The sequence below is a fragment of the Schistocerca piceifrons genome, chromosome 8 (assembly GCF_021461385.2).
Source record: "Schistocerca piceifrons isolate TAMUIC-IGC-003096 chromosome 8, iqSchPice1.1, whole genome shotgun sequence".
Taxonomy (NCBI): Eukaryota; Metazoa; Arthropoda; class Insecta; order Orthoptera; family Acrididae; genus Schistocerca; species Schistocerca piceifrons.
In genome coordinates this window covers 247,459,045-247,484,634 of record NC_060145.1, presented here as the reverse complement: position 1 = coordinate 247,484,634, position 25,590 = coordinate 247,459,045, and positions in this window count along the sequence as shown.

Genomic DNA, 25,590 nt, shown 5'->3' with positions numbered 1-25,590 from the left:
GAAACGTTTCCATATGTAATGGTTTAGAGCGGACGTGGGTAGGAAAGGTAAACAAGTGACGAAGATATAATGTTGATTTTATTATTGACCATCGCTTACACAATTTCTTTGATATAAGCATCGGAGACCTCGACGAGATGCTGCATTCGCCAGACAAAGTGTTCAGCAGTTACTCGCAGCAGTTCCGATAGAATCTGAGCAACGTGTTTCTGTATACAGAACTTCAGATCACGTAGAGACTTAAAGTGTCCATGAAAAACACGTTCTTTTAGATATCCCAAAAGTCAGAAGTCACTTGGATTAAGATTAGGTGATCTTGCACGCCCCGCTCTAGAGACAACATGTTCGTGGAAGATTGCATTAAACAGCTGTTTCACTTGGCGAGTGACATGAGGTGTTGCCCCATTTTGTACGAAAACAGTTATTTACACACAGATCCGCTCTTCCACAGCAAGAATCAAATGCTGTACAACAAGGTCTCGATAACGTGCAGATGTCACGGCGCACCTGAGAGGCTCTCTAGGTGTAGTCTCTCCAAAGAAGGGCTGGCGGGAAATAAAGATGCCCTTCGCGCACAATATGCGGCAGTTCTGTGTGTTCACTCCATCTCTCAGTGTAAACTGTACCTCGTCACACCGTAAAACTCTCCTCGACCACATGTCAACAACTTCGACCCGTGCCGGAAACGGAAGAGCAAATTTAGAACATTGCCGCGGATCATTAAGTTCCAGTTGCAGCACAGTGTGGATCTTCTACGGTTACCAGCACAGAACTGACCGCAGAACGTTCCGTGGCTTTCACTATGAGATGGACAATTCTCGCGACACTACACGGGTCCTAATACTAGTTGGGGAACGGGCTGCATGGTCAGTTACAGTAACAGCAATCTCGTCAGTAAGTTCCACCCACACAGGAAACCTTCCTCTTCCTCGTGCCTCACAAAGCTGACCCGTATTTTCATCGCCACCTTCTTTAAATCATTTCATGACATCGGGCATCCCCTCAAACCTTTCAGTTACTGATACTCTCTCAATACAGCACTGTGATTGCTGCCGTTCGCATAAAACAGTTTCACTAACATCGCACGGTCTCTCTCCTAGATTAGCCGCTGTATGTAAGTATTGTATTGTATGTTAGCCGTGGGCCTAGATACGACGGAGAGGCACCGTCCCCGCCGCAGCCGCAGTGGTCCACAACCCCGCGACGACTACCACAGTCCACTTTACTCCTCCGCCGCCCCACACCGAACCACTCTTTCGAGTGTAACCCCTATGTTTGCATGGTAGAGTGATGGTGGTGTACGCGTACGTGGAGAACTTGTTTGCGCAGCAATCGCCGACATAGTGTAGCTTTGGCGGAATAGGGGGAGCCAGCCCGCATTCGCTGAGGCAGATGGAAAACCGCCTAAAAACCATCCACAAACTGGCCGGCTCACCGGACCTCGACACAAGTCCACCGGGCGGATGCGTGCCGGGGACCAGGTGATCCTTCCCAATCCGGAAAGCCGTGCGTTAGACCGAACGACTAACAGGGTGGTCTAGATTAGCCGTATTGTTCACCCACCTGTGGCTTGTCAAATGACAGCAGGGATGTCACACAAACAGTTAACAACTCTAGATTTGCACCTGGTGGCCACAGTGAAACTAATGTTTTTTCCAGCACACACGGATTCCACGTTAACACATTAGTATATCTCCTAAGTTTCGCTCCCATACGATAATTGTGACCCACACTTGATGTCCTCGACTAATTGCCCTTTAATTATAACCGCCCGGTATATGTCTGAAGTCCTGGTGTACACTAAAATCCTCGCTCCACAGTACCATATCACACCACCAGAGGAGAGAAAACAATGTGGCGGAGCACATTTATGTACTGTACTAACGTGGGATAATCGGTTTTGAAGGCGAACAACGCTCAAACTATCCGAATTTCGCAGAAATGCAGAGCAGTAATGCACCAAAATTGAACACAGTGTATACTGGATGCACCTGCACCGCATGCAGCCCACCTCGTATGAATGACAGATCTATGTGGGAGACTATTTTTGAAGAACTGGGAATTTCAACGGAAATGGATGCTCGAATACCGATGTATCACACAAAAAAGTGGAAAAACCGACAATCAGTCTTGGAACATTTTTGGCTATCTAGCACTACATTTTATATACGAAATAGGTCGCTGACCACTGGTTTCCGCGACTGCGTGCATCAATCAAAAAGCCTTCGAATCGAAGCCTCGGCAGTAATGTCGTAGTTGCTTCAAACCAATCTAGTTGACATTTTTAGCCCTCTAACCATCACTGACGAGTATCGAGTGTATTACACTATGAGCCTGAGACAAAGGATCAATGGAGAGTACTGGAAATAAGTGTATTTACCGCCACCGAAAAAGGCGAAGCCCTGTCTATCAACGAGCAAAGTGACACTGAGTGTTTGTTAGGACTGGCGTTGTGTGATAACAGATTATGCCGCATGTGGCAAACCGTTACATGTGTACATCATATGATGTCACTGGAGTCTGAGAAGACAATGCGACACAGGAAACTGTCGAAGGGGGTAATTTTGCTTCTCAGCAATGTCGGGGCTCATTTTACGCAACACACATGCCACCTCTTAGCGTTATCAAATTATACCTCACTTAACCCCTCCACTCACCCCTCCCCCCCCTCCTTCATCACACGAAATCCTCTTAACACACTAAAACACGACACCACGATAACTGGCGACTTTTTCCTATTTTCTCAGATGAAGAAACCATCATTCCAGGACTATAAAAAGGTGTTTTCTGAGGTAGAACGTTTCCTAAACAGTAAAAATGCAGACTTCTGCAATCAGGGTCTCCGCCAGGTCGTTTGTCGTTGGAAAAGATGCATAGCACTGATGAGTGAATATGTAAAGAAGGACTCAGTCGATCACTAAAATGGTAATTTTTACTATGAAACTTATAAAGTATTAAACTTGTTAACTGGTTAACTGGAAGCTGTGTGTGACAAAACGTCTCGCTATCAGTGTGAAAGCTGGTACTTTTTAGAATTCTGATAACAGTCTCCCCGATGTATTCTGATTTAGAATCACCATTGCGGCCCTACTCTCAAAGGCGAACATAACTGTGCAAGTTACTTTCGATACTTGTGATATCGAATGATTTAAATTGCACATGGCTATATGTAGCTGATACTGTACATAAGGAACAATTAACACTAATACTCAGAAAGACTTTTCCTGCAACAGTAGTACATAGAGGCCAACTGCTGCATAGCGAAAATGTGTCCAACTAGAAAAACGCATCAACTGAATTTGTATGAAAAATCGCCATTGAATATTGTCCCAATTTTCTCACTAAAGATGAGTTTAGACCCTACAGTTGTTTTTTGCCTTTGCAACAGATAACTCGGCTGTACTCTGTCTGCACACACCAAGAATGTGAAGTCCTGAACTGCGCATACCTGTAATAAAGCATTACGAGGCAAAGTGCATTATTTTTCTTTTAATTTTCGTAAATTAAACTTTTGTTCCTTTTCTGAACGTTTGGTTCACTGTCCACGTGACAGAACAGGTTTTGCCAAAGTTATTTTTCCTCTAACAGTGGATATAAGATTCGTGCAATAATTATAAATGAATAAGAAAGTATTTTGCGGCTATATTCAGTCCTTTCTAATGACACAGGAAATACTGGAACTATTAATAACGTGAAATCTAATCCTTCTTTATCAATGTCACCCATTATAAAAATTAGTTTTATACACAATTTTTCTATTACGCAAAATTCACTCTTTGCTTTTTTTAATGAAATGCGCTAACTAACAATGAAAGGTGGAATGTATTTAGATTTCTCTACACATGACTGATAATTCACTCAAGATAACAACACGTAGCTATTGTTCAAAGCAATAAACTCTGTCCACAACATTACTTCGCGATTAGCAAATACAACTGAATACATATTACCTTTATCCGAAAGAGCCGTTTCTCTATGAAATCATGTCAAAATCATTTTCTGTGGTGTCACCGCCAGACACCACACTTGCTAGGTGGTAGCTTTAAATCGGCCGCGGTCCATTAGTACATGTCGGACCCGTGTGTCGCCACTGTCAGTGATCGCAGACCGAGCGCCACCACACGGCAGGTCTCGAGAGACTTACTAACACTCGCCCCAGTTGTACGGACGACTTAGCTAGCGATGCAACACTGACGAAGCCTCGTATATTAGCAGAAAAGATAGGTAGAATAGCCTTCAGCTAAGTCAATGGCTACGACCTAGCAAGGCGCCATAGCAATTGATACTTATCGTATGATTAGATTAGAGATTAGATTAGATTAATACTAGTTCCATGGATCATGAATACGATATTTCGTAATGATGTGGAACGAGTCGAATTTTCCAATGCATGACATAATTAGGTTAATTTAACAACATACTTAAGTTAATATAACAACTTTATTTTTTTGTGTTTTTTTATTTTTATTTTTTCATTTTTTTAATATTTTTTTTCTTAATTTATATCTAAAAATTCCTCTATGGAGTAGAAGGAGTTGTCATTCAGAAATTCTTTTAATTTCTTCTTAAATACTTGTTGGTTATCTGTCAGACTTTTGATACTATTTGGTAAGTGACCAAAGACTTTAGTGCCAGTATAATTCACCCCTTTCTGTGCCAAAGTTAGATTTAATCTTGAATAGTGAAGATCGTCCTTTCTCCTAGTATTGTAGTTATGCACACTGCTATTACTTTTGCATTGGGTTTGGTTGTTAATAACAAATTTCATAACAGAGTATATATACTGAGAAGCTACTGTGAATATCCCTAGATCCTTAAATAAATGTCTGCAGGATGATCTTGGGTGGACTCCAGCTATTATTCTGATTACACGCTTCAGTGCAATAAATACTTTATTCCTCAGTGATGAATTACCCCAAAATATGATGCCATATGAAGCATGTCTCATCAAGAACGAAGTATACAAATGATGGATTAAAGTTAAGTATTCCAGAAGCTACGTACTTTTCTTTATAGCATTCATTACGTATCCTGTTTCAGACCTCACGCCATCCTGCGTGAGCTTATAGCGTGCATTTCGGCCTTCTCTAGCAATATAACATTTTTTATCCTCAGTCATATCAGGGAGCATTCCACCTGAATTTCATTGTCTATGCGGTACGTTCGCCATCGAAAATTCTCATTAGCTGACAACTGCTTAGGGTTCATTCGCTCTCCCCAACTCTACTCAATAGTATTAGAACCTCTGGTAGCCGAACAATAAGTGCAATTAATGTGTTCAGGTGTGCGAAGATGCTCATAGTGGTAAACATTCCAAATCATGTGTTAAATACACCAAACAGACTGACATTTCTCGTTATATAAACATCATTCATACCCATTCCTCCTACAGTCTCGATATGTTTGATTCTCACACCGACGCCGGTGCAAGGTAACGGGGGCCCACGTGACGTACCGCCAGAGGCAACGCTGTATTAACAGCTTTCCCCAGTCACGTCGGGCGAGATTTACCTATTCCGATCATAGGAGGTAGTTCGTTCTTTTGTTCCTGGCTGATAGACATTCAGACCATGCTTACGAGAGTGAAGTTTTCCGTCATTCTTCTCCCTATAGGGTTTCAGCAACTCCTTTGCCTATAAACCACTTTTGTTTCATTTATGCCCTCTTATTAGTCCCAAATCAACAGCCTTACCTGTCGCCCATCCTCAAAGCTAGATCGTTCTGTACATGACAACCAATCGAACAAATTTTCTATTCAGGTAATGTTCGTTCCAGTAAATGATTTCACAAATCGATATTAGTGCACTTGTTTTCAAATGACACTAATTTAGCACCTTCTGCCGAAACAATGAACTGAATATTTTAAGTGTCTTTAGTTTGTGTGCCTAAGGGAATTTTTCCGTATGATTGCCATTTTTAACTTACTTGATAAAGAATCTCTTCAATTAGTTTTATCTGTGGGAAACTACATATTTCAGTTGCTATAATCCGACATTCTAAAAAAAACGGTTAAGTTGTGATTGTGGCTAGTCGAGGTCACAATTTCGCTTGTGTGAATAGTCTTCATTGAAATCACAAAATATGTATTTGATATACAGTAAGAGCATTTATAACCATGCTCTAAAATTACCTAAATGAAACATCATAATCTGACATTCTAAAAAAAGCGGTTAAGTTGTGATTGTGGCTAGTCGAGGTCACAATTTCGCTTGTGTGAATAGTCTTCATTGAAATCACAAAATAAGTATGTTGATATACAGTAAGAGCATTTATAACCATGCTCTAAAATTACCTAAATGAAACATCATAATCTGACATTCTAAAAAAAGCGGTTAAGTTGTGATTGTGGCTAGTCGAGGTCACAATTTCGCTTGTGTGAATAGTCTTCATTGAAATCACAAAATATGTATTTAATATACAGTAAGAGCATTTATAACCATGCTCTAAAATTACCTAAATGAAACATCATAATCTGACATTCTAAAAAAAGCGGTTAAGTTGTGATTGTGGCTAAGCGAGGTCACAATTTCGCTTGTGTGAATAGTCTTCATTGAAATCACAAAATATGTATTTGATATACAGTAAGAGCATTTATAACCATGTCTCTAAAATTACCTAAACGAAACATCATAATCTGACATTCTAAAAAAAGCGGTTAAGTTGTGATTGTGGCTAGTCGAGGTCACAATTTCGCTTGTGTGAATAGTCTTCATTGACATCACAAAATATGTATGCTGATATACAGTAAGAGCATTTATAACCATGCTCTAAAATTACTTAAATGAAACATCATAATCTCACATTCTAAAAAAAGCAGTTAAGTTGTGATTGTGGCTAGTCGAGGTCACAATTTCGCTTGTGTGAATAGTCTTCATTGAAATCACAAAATATGTATGTTGATATACAGTAAGAGCATTTATAACCACGCTCTAAAATTACCTAAATGAAACATCATAATCTGACATTCTAAAAAAAGCGGTTAAGTTCTGATTGTGGCTAGTCGAGGTCACAATTTCGCTTGTGTGAATAGTCTTAATTGAAATCACAAAATATGTATGTTGATATACAGTAAGAGCATTTATAACCATGCTCTAAAATTACCTAAATGAAACATCATAATCTGACATTCTAAAAAAAGCGGTTAAGTTGTGATTGTGGCTAGTCGAGGTCACAATTTCGCTTGTGTGAATAGTCTTCATTGAAATCCCAAAATATGTATTTGATATACAGTAAGAGCCTTTATAACCATGCTCTAAAATTACCTAAATGAAACATCATAATCTGTCATTCTAAGAAAAGCGGTTAAGTTGTGATTGTGGCTAGTCGAGGTCACAATTTCGCTTGTGTGAATAGTCTTCATTGAAATCACAAAATATGTATTTGATATACAGTAAGAGCATTTATAACCATGCTCTAAAATTACCTAAATGAAACATCATAATCTGACATTCTAAAAAAAGCGGCTAAGTTGTGATTGTGGCTAGTCGAGGTCAAAATTTCGCTTGCGTGAATAGTCTTAATTGAAATCACAAAATATGTATGTTGATATACAGTAAGAGCATTTATAACCATGCTCTGAAGTTACCTAAATGAAACATCATAATCTGACATTCTAAAAAAAGCATTTAAGTTGTGATTGTGGCCAGTCGAGGTCACAATTTCGCTTGTGTGAATAGTCTTCATTGAAATCACAAAATATGTATGTTGATATACAGTAAGAGCATTTATAACCATGCTCTAAAATTACCTAAATGAAACATCATAATCTGACATTCTAAAAAAAGCGGTTAAGTTGTGATTGTGGCTAGTCGAGGTCACAATTTCGCTTGTGTGAATAGTCTTCATTGAAATCACAAAATATGTCTTTGATATACATAAGAGCATTTATAACCATGCTCTAAAATTACCTAAATGAAACATCATAATCTGACATTCTAAAAAAAGCGGTTAAGTTGCGATTGTGACTAGTCGAGGTCACAATTTCGCTTGTGTGAATAGTCTTCATTGAAATCACAAAATATGAATTTGATATACAGTAAGAGCATTTATAACCATGCTCTAAAGTTACCTAAATGAAACATCATAATCTGACATTCTAAAAAAGCGGTTAAGTTGTGTTTGTGGGTAGTCGAGGTCACAATTTCGCTTGTGTGAATAGTCTTCATTGAAATCACAAAATATGTATTTGATATACAGTAAGAGCATTTATAACCATGCTCTAAAATTACCTAAATGAAACATCATGATCTGACAATTTAAAAAAAAGTGGTTAAGTTGTGATTGTGGCTAATCGAGTTCACAATTTCGCTTCTGTGAATAGTCTTCATTGAAATCATAAAATATGTATGTTGATATTCAGTAAGAGCATTTATAACCATGCTCCAAAATTACCTAAATCAAACATCATTATCTGACATTCTAAAAAAAAGCGGTTAAGTTGTGATTGTGGCTAGTCGAGGTCACAATTTCGCTTGTGTGAATAGTCTTCATTGAAATCACAAAATATGTATTTGATATACAGGAAGAGCATTTATAACCATGCTCTAAAGTTACCTAAATGAAACATGATAATCTGACATTCTAAAAAAGCGGTTAAGTTGTGTTTGTGGGTAGTCGAGGTCACAATTTCGCTTGTGTGAATACTCTTCATTGAAATCACAAAATATGTATTTGATATACAGTAAGAGCATTTATAACCATGCTCTAAAATTACCTAAATGAAACATCATGATCTGACATTTTAAAAAAAGCAGTTAAGTTGTGATTGTGGCTAGTCGAGTTCACAATTTCGCTTCTGTGAATAGTCTTCATTGAAATCACAAAATATGTATGTTGATATTCAGTAAGAGCATTTATAACCATGCTCTATAATTACCTAAATGAAACATCATAATCTGACATTCTAAAAAAAGCGGTTAAGGTGTGATTGTGGCTAGTCGAGGTCACAATTTCGCTTGTGTGAATAGTCTTCATTGAAATCACGAAATATGTATGTTGATATACAGTAAGAGCATTTATAACCATGCTCTAAAATTACCTAAATGAAACATCATAATCTGTCATTCTAAAAAAAGCGGTTAAGTTGTGATTGTGGCTAGTCGAGGTCACAATTTCGCTTGTGTGAATAGCCTTCATTGAAATCACAAAATTTGTATGTTGATATACAGTAAGAGCATTTATAACCATGCTCTAAAATTACCTAAATGAAACATCATAATCTGACATTCTAAAAAAAGCGGTTAAGTTGTGATTGTGGCTAGTCGAGGTCACAATTTCGCTTGTGTGAATAGTCTTCATTGAAATCACAAAATATGTATGTTGATATACAGTAAGAGACTTTATAACCATGCAGTAACATTACCTAAATGGAACATCATAATCTGTCATTCTAAAAAAAGCGGTTAACTTGTGATTGTGGCTAGTCGAGGTCACAATTTCGCTTGTGTGAATACTCTTCATTGAAATCACAAAATATGTATGTTGATATACAGTAGGAGCATTTATAACCATGCTCTAAAATTACCTAAATGAAACATCATAATCTGACATTCTAAAAAAAGCGGTTAAGTTGTGATTGTGGCTAGTCGAGGTCACAATTTCGCTTGTCTGAATAGTCTTCATTGAAATCACAAAATATGTATGTTGATATACAGTAGGAGCATTTATAACCATGCTCTAAAATTACCTAAATGAAGCATCATAATCTGACATTCTAAAAAACGCGGTTAAGTTGTGATTGTGGCTATTCGAGGTCACAATTTCGCTTGTGTGAATAGTCTTCATTGAAATCACAAAATATGTATGTTGATATACAGTAAGAGAATTTATAACCATGCTCTAAAATTACCTAAATGAAACATCATAATCTGACATTCTATAAAAAGCGGTTAAGTTGTGATTGTGGCTAGTCGAGGTCACAATTTCGCTTGTGTGAATAGTCTTCGTTGAAATCACAAAATATGTATTTGATATACAGTAAGAGCATTTATAACCATGCTCTAAAATTACCTAAATGAAACATCATAATCTGACATTCTAAAAAAAGCGGTTAAGTTGTGATTGTGCCTAGTCGAGTTCACAATTTCGCTTGTGTGAATAGTCTTCATTGAAATCACAAAATATGTATGTTGATATTCAGTAAGAGCATTTATAACCATGCTCTAAAAATACGTAAATGAAACATTATAATCTGACATTCTAAAAAAAGTGGTTAATTTGTGATTGTGGCTAGTCGAGGTCACAATTTCTCTTGTGTGAATAGTCTTCATTGAAATCACAAAATATGTATGTTGATATACAGTAAGAGCATTTATAACCATGCTCTAAAATTACCTAAATGAAACATCATAATCTGACATTCTACAAAAAGCAGTTAAGTTGTGATTGTGGCTAGTCGAGGTCACAATTTCGCTTGTGTGAATAGTCTTCATTGAAATCACAAAATATGTATGTTGATATACAGTAAGAGCATTTATAACCATGCTCTACAATTACCTAACTGAAACATCATAATCTGACATTCTAAAAAAAGCGGTTAAGTTGTGATTGTGGCTAGTCGAGGTCACAATTTCGCTTGTGTGAATAGTCTTCATTGAAATCACAAATATGTATTTGCTATACAGTAAGAGCATTTATAACCATGCTCTAAAATTACCTAAATGAAACATCATAATCTGACATTCTAAAAAAGGCGGTTAAGTTGTGATTGTGGCTAGTCGAGGTCACAATTTCGCTTGTGTGAATAATCTTCATTGAAATCACAAAATATGTATTTGATATACAGTAAGAGCATTTATAACCATGCTCTAAAATTACCTAAATGAAACATCATAATCTGACATTCTAAAAAAAGCGGTTAAGTTGTGATTGTGGCTAGTCGAGGTCACAATTTCGCTTGTGTGAATAGTCTTCATTGGAATTACAAAATATGTATGTTGATATACAGTAAGAGCATTTATAACCATGCTCTAAAATTACCTAAATGAAACATCATAATCTGACATTCTAAAAAAAGCGGTTAAGTTGTGATTGTGGCTAGTCGAGGTCATAATTTCGCTTGTGTGAATAGTCTTCATTGAAATCACAAAATATGTATTTGATATACAGTAAGAGCATTTATAACCATGCTCTAAAATTACCTAAATGAAACATCATAATCTGACATTCTAAAAAAAGCGGTTAAGTTGTGATTGTGGCTAGTTGAGGTCACAATTTCGCTTGTGTGTATAGTCTTCATTGAAATCACAAAATATGTATGTTGATATACAGTAAGAGCATTTATAACCATGCTCTAAAGTTACCTAAATGAAACATCATAATCTGACATTCTAAAAAAAGCGGTTAAGTTGTGATTGTGGCGCGTCGAGGTCACAATTTCGCTTGTGTGAATAGTCTTCATTGAAATCACAATATATGTATTTGGTATACAGTAAGAGCATTTATAACCATGCTCTAAAATTACCTAAATGAAACATCATAATCTGACATTCTAAAAAAAGCGGTTAAGTTGTGATTGTGGCTAGTCGAGATCACAATTTCACTTGTGTGAATAGTCTTCATTGAAATCACAAAATATGTATGTTGATATACAGTAAGAGCATTTATAACCATGCTCTAAAATTACCTAAATGAAACATCATAATGTGACATTCTAAAAACAGCAGTTAAGTTGTGATTGTGGCTAGTCGAGGTCACAATTTCGCTTGTGTCAATAGTCTTTATTGAAATCACAAAATATGTATGTTGATATACAGTAGGAGCATTTATAACCATGCTCTAAAATTACCTAAATGAAACATCATAATCTGACATTCTAAAAAAACCGGTTAAGTTGTGATTGTGGCTAGTCGAGGTCACAATTTCGCTTGTGTGAATAGTCTTCATTGAAATCACAAAATATGTATGTTGATATACAGTAAGAGCATTTATAACCATGCTCTAAACTTACCTAAACGAAACATCATAATCTGACATTCTAAAAAAAGCGGTTAAGTTGTGATTGTGGCTAGTCGAGGTCACAATTTCGCTTGTGTGAATAGTCTTCATTGAAATCACAAAATATGTATGTTGATATACAGTAAGAGCATTTATAACCATGCTCTAAAATTACCTAAATGAAGCATCATAATCTGACATTCTAAAAAACGCGGTTAAGTTGTGATTGTGGCTATTCGAGGTCACAATTTCGCTTGTGTGAATAGTCTTCATTGAAATCACAAAATATGTATGTTGATATACAGTAAGAGCATTTATAACCATGCTCTAAAATTACCTAAATGAAACATCATAATCTGACATTCTATAAAAAGCGGTTAAGTTGTGATTGTGGCTAGTCGAGGTCACAATTTCGCTTGTGTGAATAGTCTTCGTTGAAATCACAAAATATGTATTTGATATACAGTAAGAGCATTTATAACCATGCTCTAAAATTACCTAAATGAAACATCATAATCTGACATTCTAAAAAAAGCGGTTAAGTTGTGATTGTGGCTAGTCGAGTTCACAATTTCGCTTGTGTGAATAGTCTTCATTGAAATCACAAAATATGTATGTTGATATTCAGTAAGAGCATTTATAACCATGCTCTAAAAATACCTAAATGAAACATTATAATCTGACATTCTAAAAAAAGTGGTTAATTTGTGATTGTGGCTAGTCGAGGTCACAATTTCTCTTGTGTGAATAGTCTTCATTGAAATCACAAAATATGTATGTTGATATACAGTAAGAGCATTTATAACCATGCTCTAAAATTACCTAAATGAAACATCATAATCTGACATTCTACAAAAAGCAGTTAAGTTGTGATTGTGGCTAGTCGAGGTCACAATTTCGCTTGTGTGAATAGTCTTCATTGAAATCACAAAATATGTATGTTGATATACAGTAAGAGCATTTATAACCATGCTCTACAATTACCTAAATGAAACATCATAATCTGACATTCTAAAAAAAGCGGTTAAGTTGTGATTGTGGCTAGTCGAGGTCACAATTTCGCTTGTGTGAATAGTCTTCATTGAAATCACAAATATGTATTTGCTATACAGTAAGAGCATTTATAACCATGCTCTAAAATTACCTAAATGAAACATCATAATCTGACATTCTAAAAAAGGCGGTTAAGTTGTGATTGTGGCTAGTCGAGGTCACAATTTCGCTTGTGTGAATAATCTTCATTGAAATCACAAAATATGTATTTGATATACAGTAAGAGCATTTATAACCATGCTCTAAAATTACCTAAATGAAACATCATAATCTGACATTCTAAAAAAAGCGGTTAAGTTGTGATTGTGGCTAGTCGAGGTCACAATTTCGCTTGTGTGAATAGTCTTCATTGAAATTACAAAATATGTATGTTGATATACAGTAAGAGCATTTATAACCATGCTCTAAAATTACCTAAATGAAACATCATAATCTGACATTCTAAAAAAAGCGGTTAAGTTGTGATTGTGGCTAGTCGAGGTCATAATTTCGCTTGTGTGAATAGTCTTCATTGAAATCACAAAATATGTATTTGATATACAGTAAGAGCATTTATAACCATGCTCTAAAATTACCTAAATGAAACATCATAATCTGACATTCTAAAAAAAGCGGTTAAGTTGTGATTGTGGCTAGTTGAGGTCACAATTTCGCTTGTGTGAATAGTCTTCATTGAAATCACAAAATATGTATGTTGATATACAGTAAGAGCATTTATAACCATGCTCTAAAGTTACCTAAATGAAACATCATAATCTGACATTCTAAAAAAAGCGGTTAAGTTGTGATTGTGGCGCGTCGAGGTCACAATTTCGCTTGTGTGAATAGTCTTCATTGAAATCACAATATATGTATTTGGTATACAGTAAGAGCATTTATAACCATGCTCTAAAATTACCTAAATGAAACATCATAATCTGACATTCTACAAAAAGCGGTTAAGTTGTGATTATGGCTAGTCGAGGTCATATTTTCGCTTGTGTGAATAGTCTTCATTGAAATCACAAAATATGTATTTGATATACAGTAAGAGCATTTATAACCATGCTCTAAAATTACCTAAATGAAACATCATAATGTGACATTCTAAAAACAGCAGTTAAGTTGTGATTGTGGCTAGTCGAGGTCACAATTTCGCTTGTGTCAATAGTCTTTATTGAAATCACAAAATATGTATGTTGATATACAGTAAGAGCATTTATAACCATGCTCTAAAATTACCTAAATGAAACATCATAATCTGACATTCTAAAAAAAGCGGTTAAGTTGTGATTGTGGCTAGTCGAGGTCACAATTTCGCTTGTGTGAATAGTCTTCATTGAAATCACAAAATATGTATGTTGATATACAGTAAGAGCATTTATAACCATGCTCTAAACTTACCTAAACGAAACATCATAATCTGACATTCTAAAAAAAGCGGTTAATTTGTTATTGTGGCTAGTCGAGGTAACAATTTCGCTTGTTTGAGTAGTCTTCATTGAAATCACAAAATATGTATTTGAGATACAGTAATAGCATTTATAACCATGCTCTAAAATTACCTAAATGAAACATCATAATCTGACATTCTAAAAAAAGCGGTTAAGTTGTGATTGTGGCGCGTCGAGGTCACAATTTCGCTTGTGTGAATAGTCTTCATTGAAATCACAATATATGTATTTGGTATACAGTAAGAGCATTTATAACCATGCTCTAAAATTACCTAAATGAAACATCATAATCTGACATTCTAAAAAAAGCGGTTAAGTTGTGATTGTGGCTAGTCGAGGTCACAATTTCGCTTGTGTGAATAGTCTTCATTGAAATCACAAAATATGTATGTTGATATACAGTAAGAGCATTTATAACCATGCTCTAAAGTTACCTAAATGAAACATCATAATCTGACATTCTAAAAAAAAGCGTTTAAGTTGTGATTGTGGCTAGTCGAGGTCACAATTTCGCTTGTGTGAATAGTCTTCATTGAAATCACAAAATATGTATGTTGATATACAGTAAGAGCATTTATAACCAAGCTCTAAAATTACCTAAATGAAACATCATAATCTGACATTCTAAAAATAGCAGTTAAGTTGTGATTGTGGCTAGTCGAGGTCACAATTTCGCCTGTGTGAATAGTCTTCATTGAAATCACAAAATATGTATTTGATATACAGTAAGAGCATTTATAACCATGCTCTAAAATTACCTAAATGAAACATCATAATCTGACATTCTAAAAAAAGCGGTTAAGTTGTGATTGTGGCTAGTCGAGGTCAAAATTTCGCTTGCGTGAATAGTCTTCATTGAAATCACAAAATATATATGTCGATATACAGTAAGAGCATTTATAACCATGCTCTAAAGTTACCTAAATGAAACATCATAATCTGACATTCTAAAAAAAGCGTTTAAGTTGTGATTGTGGCTAGTCGAGGTCACAATTTCGCTTGTGTGAATAGTCTTCATTGAAATCACAAAATATGTATGTTGATATACAGTAAGAGCATTTATAACCATGCTCTAAAATTACCTAAATGAGACATCATAATCTGACATTCTAAAAAAGGCGGTTAACTTGTGATTGTGGCTAGTCGAGGTCACAATTTCTCTTGTGTGAATAGTCTTCATTGAAATCACAAAATATGTATGTTGATATTCAGTAAGAGCATTTACAACCATGCTCTAAAATTACCTAAATGAAACATCATAATCTGACATTCTAAAAAAAGTGGTTAAGTTGTGATTGTTGCTAGTCGAGGTCACAATTTCGTTTGTGTGAATAGTCTTCATTGAAATCACAAAATATGTATTTGATATAGAGTAAGAGCATATATAACCATGCTCTAAAATTACCTAAATGAAACATCATAATCTGTCATGCTAAATAAAGCGGTTAAGTTGTGATTGTGGCTAGTCGAGGTCACAATTTCGCTTGTGTGAATAGTCTTCATTGAAATCACAAAATATGAATGTTGATATACAGTAAGAGCATTTATAATCATGCTCTAAAGTTACCTAAATGAAACATCATAATCTGACATTCTAAAAAAAGCGGTTAAGTTGTGATTGTGGCTAGTCAAGGTCACAATTTCGCTTGTGTGAATAGTCTTCATTGAAATCACAAAATATGTATTTGATATACAGTAAGAGCATTTATAACCATGCTCTAAAATTACCTAAATGAAACATCATAATCTGACATTCTAAAAAAAGCGGTTAAGTTGTGATTGTGGCTAGTCGAGGTCACAATTTCGCTTGTGTGAATAGTCTTCATTGAAATCACGAAATATGTATGTTGATATACAGTAAGAGCATTTATAACCATGCTCTAAAATTACCTAAATGAAACATCATAATCTGTCATTCTAAAAAAAGCGGTTAAGTTGTGATTGTGGCTAGTCGAGGTCACAATTTCGCTTGTGTGAATAGTCTTCATTGAAATCACAAAATATGTATGTTGATATACAGTAAGAGCATTTATAACCGTGCTCTAAAATTACCTACATGAAACATCATAATCTGACATTCTAAAAAAAGCAGTTAAGTTGTGATTGTGGCTAGTCGAGGTCACGATTTCGCTTGTGTGAATAGTCTTCATTGAAATCACAAAATATGTATGTTGATATACAGTAAGAGCCTTTATAACCATGCTCTAAAATTACCTAAATGAAACATCATAATCTGTCATTCTAAAAAAAGCGGTTAACTTGTGATTGTGGCTAGTCGAGGTCACAATTTCGCTTGTGTGAATAGTCTTCATTGAAATCACAAAATATGTATGTTGATATACAGTAGGAGCATTTATAACCATGCTCTAAAATTACCTAAATGAAACATCATAATCTGACATTCTAAAAAAAGCGGTTAAGTTGTGATTGTGGCTAGTCGAGGTCACAATTTCGCTTGTGTGAATAGTCTTCATTGAAATCACAAAATATGTATGTTGATATACAGTAAGAGCATTTATAACCATGCTCTAAAATTACCTAAATGAAGCATCATAATCTGACATTCTAAAAAACGCGGTTAAGTTGTGATTGTGGCTATTCGACGTCACAATTTCGCTTGTGTGACTAGTCTTCATTGAAATCACAAAATATGTATGTTGATATACAGTAAGAGCATTTATAACCATGCTCTAAAATTACCTAAATGAAACATCATAATCTGACATTCTAAAAAAAGCGGTTAAGTTGTGATTGTGGCTAGTCGAGGTCACAATTTCGCTTGTGTGAATAGTCTTCATTGAAATCACAAAATATGTATTTGATATACAGTAAGAGCATTTATAACCATGCTCTAAAATTACTTAAATGAAACATCATAATCTGACATTCTAAAAAAAGCGGTTAAGTTGTGATTGTGGCTAGTCGAGTTCACAATTTCGCTTGTGTGAATAGTCTTCATTGAAATCACAAAATATGTATGTTGATCTACAGTAAGAGCACTTATAACCATGCTCTAAAATTACCTAAATGAAACATCATAATCTGACATTCTAAAAAAAGCGGTTAAGTTGTGATTGTGGCTGGTCGAGGTCACAATTTCGCTTGTGTGAATAGTCTTCATTGAAATCACAAATATGTATTTGATATACAGTAAGAGCATTTATAACCATGCTCTAAAATTACCTAAATGAAACATCATAATCTGACATTCTAAAAAAGGCGGTTAAGTTGTGATTGTGGCTAGTCGAGGTCACAATTTCGCTTGTGTGAATAATCTTCATTGAAATCACAAAATATGTATTTGATATACAGTAAGAGCATTTATAACCATGCTCTAAAATTACCTAAATGAAACATCATAATCTGACATTCTAAAAAAAGCGGTTAAGTTGTGATTGTGGCTAGTCGAGGTCACAATTTCGCTTGTGTGAATAGTCTTCATTGAAATCACAAAATATGTATGTTGATATACAGTAAGAGCATTTATAACCATGCTCTAAAATTACCTAAATGAAACATCATAATCTGACATTCTAAAAAAAGCGGTTAAGTTGTGATTGTGGCTAGTCGAGGTCATAATTTCGCTTGTGTGAATAGTCTTCATTGAAATCACAAAATATGTATTTGATATACAGTAAGAGCATTTATAACCATGCTCTAAAATTACCTAAATGAAACATCATAATCTCACATTCTAAAAAAAGCGGTTAAGTTGTGATTGTGGCTAGGCGAGGTCACAATTTCGCTTGTGTGAATAGTCTTCATTGAAATCACAAAATATGTATGTTGATATACAGTAAGAGCATTTATAACCATGCTCTAAAATTACCTAAATGAAACATCATAATCTGACATTCTAAAAAAAGCGGTTAAGTTGTGATTGTGGCGCGTCGAGGTCACAATTTCGCTTGTGTGAATAGTCTTCATTGAAATCACAAAATATGTATTTGGTATACAGTAAGAGCATTTATAACCATGCTCTAAAATTACCTAAATGAAACATCATAATCTGACATTCTAAAAAAAGCGGTTAAGTAGTGATTGTGGCTAGTCGAGGTCACAATTTCGCTTGTGTGAATAGTCTTCATTGAAATCACAAAATATGTATGTTGATATACATTAAGAGCATTTATAACCATGCTCTAAAATTACCTAAATGAAACATCATAATGTGACATTCTAAAAACAGCAGTTAAGTTGTGATTGTGGCTAGTCGAGGTCACAATTTCGCTTGTGTGTATAGTCTTTATTGAAATCACAAAATATGTATGTTGATATACAGTAAGAGCATTTATAACCATGCTCTAAAATTACCTAAATGAAACATCATAATCTGACATTCTAAAAGAAGCGGTTAAGTTGTGATTGTGGCTAGTTGAGGTCACAATTTAGCTTGTGTGAATAGTCTTCATTGAAATCACAAAATATGTATTTGATATACAGTAAGAGCATTTATAACCATGCTCTAAAATTACCTAAATGAAACATCATAATCTGACATTCTAAAAAAAGCGGTTAAGTTGTTATTGTGGCTAGTCGAGGTCACAATTTCGCTTGTGTGAATAGTCTTCATTGAAATCACAAAATATGTATGTTGATATACAGTAAGAGCATTTATAACCATGCTCTAAAATTACCTAAATGAAACATCATAATCTGACATTCTAAAAAAAGCGGTTAAGTTGTGATTGTGGCTAGTCGAGGTCACAATTTCGCTTGTGTGAATAGTCTTCATTGAAATCACAAAATATGTATTTGATATACAGTAAGAGCATTTATAACCATGCTCTAAAATTACCTAAATGAAACATCATAATCTGACATTCTAAAAAAAGCGGTTAAGTTGTGATTGTGGCTAGTCGAGTTCACAATTTCGCTTGTGTGAATAGTCTCCATTGAAATCACAAAATATGTATGTTGATATACAGTAAGAGCATTTATAACCATGCTCTAAAATTACCTAAATGAAACATCATAATCTGACATTCTAAAAAAAGCGGTTAAGTTGTGATTGTGGCGCGTAGAGGTCACAATTTCGCTTGTGTGAATAGTCTTCATTGAAACCACAAAATATGTATTTGGTATACAGTAAGAGCATTTATAACCATGCTCTAAAATTACCTAAATGAAACATCATAATCTGACATTCTAAAAAAAGCGGTTAAGTTGTGATTGTGGCTAGTCGAGGTCACAATTTCGCTTGTGTGAATAGTCTTCATTGAAATCACAAAATATGTATGTTGATATACAGTAAGAGCATTTATAACCATGCTCTAAAATTACCTAAATGAAACATCATAATGTGACATTCTAAAAACAGCAGTTAAGTTGTGATTGTGGCTAGTCGAGGTCACAATTTCGCTTGTGTGTATAGTCTTTATTGAAATCACAAAATATGTATGTTGATATACTGTAAGAGCATTTATAACCATGCTCTAAAATTACCTAAATGAAACATCATAATCTGACATTCTAAAAATAGCGGTTAAGTTGTGATTGTGGCTAGTTGAGGTCACAATTTAGCTTGTGTGAATAGTCTTCATTGAAATCACATAATATGTATTTAATATACAGTAAGAGCATTTATAACCATGCTCTAAAATTACCTAAATGAAACATCATAATCTGACATTCTAAAAAAAGCGGTTACGTTGTGATTGTGGCTAGTCGAGGTCACAATTTCGCTTGTGTGAATAGTCTTCATTGAAATCACAAAATATGTATGTTGATATACAGTAAGAGCATTTATAACCATGCTCTAAAATTACCTAAATGAAACATCATAATCTGACATTCTCAAAAAAGCGGCTAAGTTGTGATTGTGGCTAGTCGAGGTCACAATTTCGCTTGTGTGAATAGTCTTCATTGAAATCACAAAATATGTATTTGATATACAGTAAGAGCATTTATAACCATGCTCTAAAATTACCTAAATGAAACATCATAATCTGACATTCTAAAAAAAGCGGTTAAGTTGTGATTGTGGCTAGTCGAGTTCACAATTTCGCTTGTGTGAATAGTCTTCATTGAAATCACAAAATATGTATGTTGATATACAGTAAGAGCATTTATAACCATGCTCTAAAATTACCTAAATGAAACATCATAATCTGACATTCTAAAAAAAGCGGTTAAGTTGTGATTGTGGCTAGTCGAGGTCACAATTTCGCTTGTGTGAATAGTCTTCATTGAAATCACAAATATGTATTTGATATACAGTAAGAGCATTTATAACCATGCTCTAAAATTACCTAAATGAAACATCATAATCTGACATTCTAAAAAAGGCGGTTAAGTTGTGATTGTGGCTAGTCGAGGTCACAATTTCGCTTGTGTGAATAATCTTCATTGAAATCACAAAATATGTATTTGATATACAGTAAGAGCATTTATAACCATGCTCTAAAATTACCTAAATGAAACATCATAATCTGACATTCTAAAAAAAGCGGTTAAGTTGTGATTGTGGCTAGTCGAGGTCACAATTTCGCTTGTGTGTATAGTCTTCATTGAAATCACAAAATATGTATGTTGATATACAGTAAGAGCATTTATAAACATGCTCTAAAATTACCTAAATGAAACATCATAATCTGACATTCTAAAAAAAGCGGTTAAGTTGTGATTGTGGCTAGTCGAGGTCATAATTTCGCTTGTGTGAATAGTCTTCATTGAAATCACAAAATATGTATTTGATATACAGTAAGAGCATTTATAACCATGCTCTAAAATTACCTAAATGAAACATCATAATCTGACATTCTAAAAAAAGCGGTTAAGTTGTGATTGTGGCTAGTCGAGGTCACAATTTCGCTTGTGTGAATAGTCTTCATTGAAATCACAAAATATGTATGTTGATATACAGTAAGAGCATTTATAACCATGCTCTAAAATTACCTAAATGAAACATCATAATCTGACATTCTAAAAAAAGCGGTTAAGTTGTGATTGTGGCGCGTCGAGGTCACAATTTCGCTTGTGTGAATAGTCTTCATTGAAATCACAATATATGTATTTGGTATACAGTAAGAGCATTTATAACCATGCTCTAAAATTACCTAAATGAAACATCATAATCTGACATTCTAAAAAAAGCGGTTAAGTTGTGATTGTGGCTAGTCGAGGTCACAATTTCACTTGTGTGAATAGTCTTCATTGAAATCACAAAATATGTATGTTGATATACAGTAAGAGCATTTATAACCATGCTCTAAAATTACCTAAATGAAACATCATAATGTGACATTCTAAAAACAGCAGTTAAGTTGTGATTGTGGCTAGTCGAGGTCACAATTTCGCTTGTGTCAATAGTCTTTATTGAAATCACAAAATATGTATGTTGATATACAGTAAGAGCATTTATAACCATGCTCTAAAATTACCTAAATGAAACATCATATTCTGACATTCTAAAAAAAGCGGTTAAGTTGTGATTGTGGCTAGTTGAGGTCACAATTTAGCTTGTGTGAATAGTCTTCATTGAAATCACAAAATATGTATTTGATATACAGTAAGAGCATTTATAACCATGCTCTAAAATTACCTAAATGAAACATCATAATCTGACATTCTAAAAAAAGCGGTTAAGTTGTGATTGTGGCTAGTCGAGGTCACAATTTCGCTTGTGTGAATAGTCTTCATTGAAATCACAAAATATGTATGTTGATATACAGTAAGAGCATTTATAACCATGCTCTAAACTTACCTAAATGAAACATCATAATCTGACATTCTAAAAAAGGCGGTTAATTTGTGATTGTGGCTAGTCGAGGTCACAATTTCGCTTGTTTGAGTAGTCTTCATTGAAATCACAAAATATGTATTTGAGATACAGTAAGAGCATTTATAACCATGCTCTAAAATTACCTAAATGAAACATCATAATCTGACATTCTAAAAAAAGCGGTTAAGTTGTGATTGTGGCTAGTCGAGGTCACAATTTCGCTTGTGTGAATAGTCTTCATTGAAATCACAAAATATGTATGTTGATATACAGTAAGAGCATTTATAATCATGCTCTAAAATTACCTAAATGAAACATCATAATCTGACATTCTAAAAAAAGCGGTTAAGTTGTGATTGTGGCTAGTCAAGGTCACAATTTCGCTTGTGTGAATAGTCATCATTGAAATCACAAAATATGTATTTGATATACTGTAAGAGCATTTATAACCATGCTCTAAAATTACCTAAATGAAACATCATAATCTGTCATTCTAAAAAAAGCGGTTAAGTTGTGATTGTGGCTAGTCGAGGTCACAATTTCGCTTGTGTGAATAGTCTTCATTGAAATCACAAAATATGTATTTGATATACAGTAAGAGCATTTATAACCATGCTCTAAAATTACCTAAATGAAACATCATAATCTGACATTCTAAAAAAAGCGGTTAATTTGTGATTATGGCTAGTCGAGGTCACAATTTCGCTTGTTTGAGTAGTCTTCATTGAAATCACAAAATATGTATTTGAGATACAGTAATAGCATTTATAACCATGCTCTAAAATTACTTAAATGAAACATCATAATCTGACATTCTAAAAAAAGCGATTAAGTTGTGATTGTGGCTAGTCGAGGTCGCAATTTCGCTTGTGTGAATAGTTTTCATTGAAATCACAAAATATGTATGTTGATATACAGTAAGAGCATTTATAACCATGCTCTAAAGTTACCTAAATGAAACATCATAATCTGACATTCTAAAAAAAAGCGTTTAAGTTGTGATTGTGGCTAGTCGAGGTCACAATTTCGCTTGTGTGAATAGTCTTCATTGAAATCACAAAATATGTATGTTGATATACAGTAAGAGCATTTATAACCATGCTCTAAAATTACCTAAATGAAACATCATAATCTGACATTCTAAAAAAAGCAGTTGAGTTGTGATTGTGGCTAGTCGAGGTCACAATTTCGCTTGTGTGAATAGTTTTCATTGAAATCACAAAATATGTATGTTGATATACAGTAAGAGCATTTATAACCATGCTCTAAAATTACCTAAATGAAACATCATAATCTGACATTCTAAAAATAGCAGTTACGTTGTGATTGTGGCTAGTCGAGGTCACAATTTCGCTTGTGTGAATAGTCTTCATTGAAATCACAAAATATGTATTTGATATACAGTAAGAGCATTTATAACCTTGCTCTAAAATTACCTAAATGAACATCATAATCTGACATTCTAAAAAAAGCGGTTAAGTTTTGAGTGTGGCTAGTCGAGGTCACAATTTCGCTTGTGTGAATAGTCTTCATTGAAATCACAAAATATGTATGTTGATATTCAGTAAGAGCATTTACAACCATGCTCTAAAATTACCTAAATGAAACATCATAATCTGAGATTCTAAAAAAAGCGGTTAAGTTGTGATTGTGTCTAGTCGCAGTCACAATTACGCTTGTGTGAATAGTCTTCATTGAAATCACAAAATATGTATGTTGATATACAGTAAGAGCATTTATAATCATGCTCTAAAATTACCTAAATGAAACATCATAATCTGACATTCTAAAAAAAGCGGTTAAGTTGTGATTGTGGCTAGTCGAGGTCACAATTTCGCTTGTGTGAATAGTCTTCATTGAAATCACAAAATATGTATTTGATATACAGCAAGAGCATTAATAACCATGCTCTAAAATTACCTAAATGAAACATCATAATCTGTCATTCTAAAAAAAGCGGCTAAGTTGTGATTGTGGCAAGTCGAGGTCACAATTTCGCTTGTGTGAATAGTCTTCATTGAAATCACAAAATATGTATTTGATATACAGTAAGAGCTTTTATAACCATGCTCTAAAGTTACCTAAATGAAACATCATAATCTGCCATTCTAAAAAAAGCGATTAAGTTGTGATTGTGGCTAGCCGAGGTCACGATTTCGCTTGTGTGAATAGTCTTCATTGAAATCACAAAATATGTATGTTGATATACAGTAAGAGTATTTATAACCATGCTCTGAAGTTACCTAAATGAAACATCATAATCTGACATTCTAAAAATAGCGGTTAAGTTGTGATTGTGGCTAGTCGAGGTCACAATTTCGCTTGTGTGAATAGTCTTCATTGAAATCACAAAATATGTATGTTGATATACAGTAAGAGCATTTATAACCATGCTCTAAAATTACCTAAATGAAACATCATAATCTGACATTCTAAAAAAAGCGGTTAAGTTGTGATTGTGGCTAGTCGAGGTCACAATTTCGCTTGTGTGAATAGTTTTCATTGAAATCACAAAATATGTATGTTGATATTCAGTAAGAGCATTTATAACCATGCTCTAAAATTACCTAAATGAAACATCATAATCTGACATTCTAAAAATAGCAGTTAAGTTGTGATTGTGGCTAGTCGAGGTCACAATTTCGCTTGTGTGAATAGTCTTCATTGAAATCACAAAATATGTATTTGATATACAGTAAGAGCATTTATAACCATGCTCTAAAATTACCTAAATGAAACATCATAATCTGACATTCTAAAAAAAGCGGTTAAGTTGTGATTGTGGGTAGTCGAGGTCAAAATTTCGCTTGCGTGAATAGTCTTCATTGAAATCACAAAATATATATGTCGATATACAGTAAGAGCATTTATAACCATGCTCTAAAGTTACCTAAATGAAACATCATAATCTGACATTCTAAAAAAAGCGTTTAAGTTGTGATTGTGGCTAGTCGAGGTCACAATTTCGCTTGTGTGAATAGTCTTCATTGAAATCACAAAATATGTATGTTGATATACAGTAAGAGCATTTATAACCATGCTCTGAAATTACCTAAATGAAACATCATAATCTGACATTCTAAAAAAGGCGGTTAACTTGTGATTGTGGCTAGTCGAGGTCACAATTTCGCTTGTGTGAATAGTCTTCATTGAAATCACAAAATATGTATGTTGATATTCAGTAAGAGCATTTACAACCATGCTCTAAAATTACCTAAATGAAACATCATAATCTGACATTCTAAAAAAAGCGGTTAAGTTGTGATTGTGGCTAGTCGAGGTCACAATTTCGCTTGTGTGAATAGTCTTCATTGAAATCACAAAATATGTATTTGATATAGAGTAAGAGCATTTATAACCATGCTCTAAAATTACCTAAATGAAACATCATAATCTGACATGCTAAATAAAGCGGTTAAGTTGTGATTGTGGCTAGTCGAGGTCACA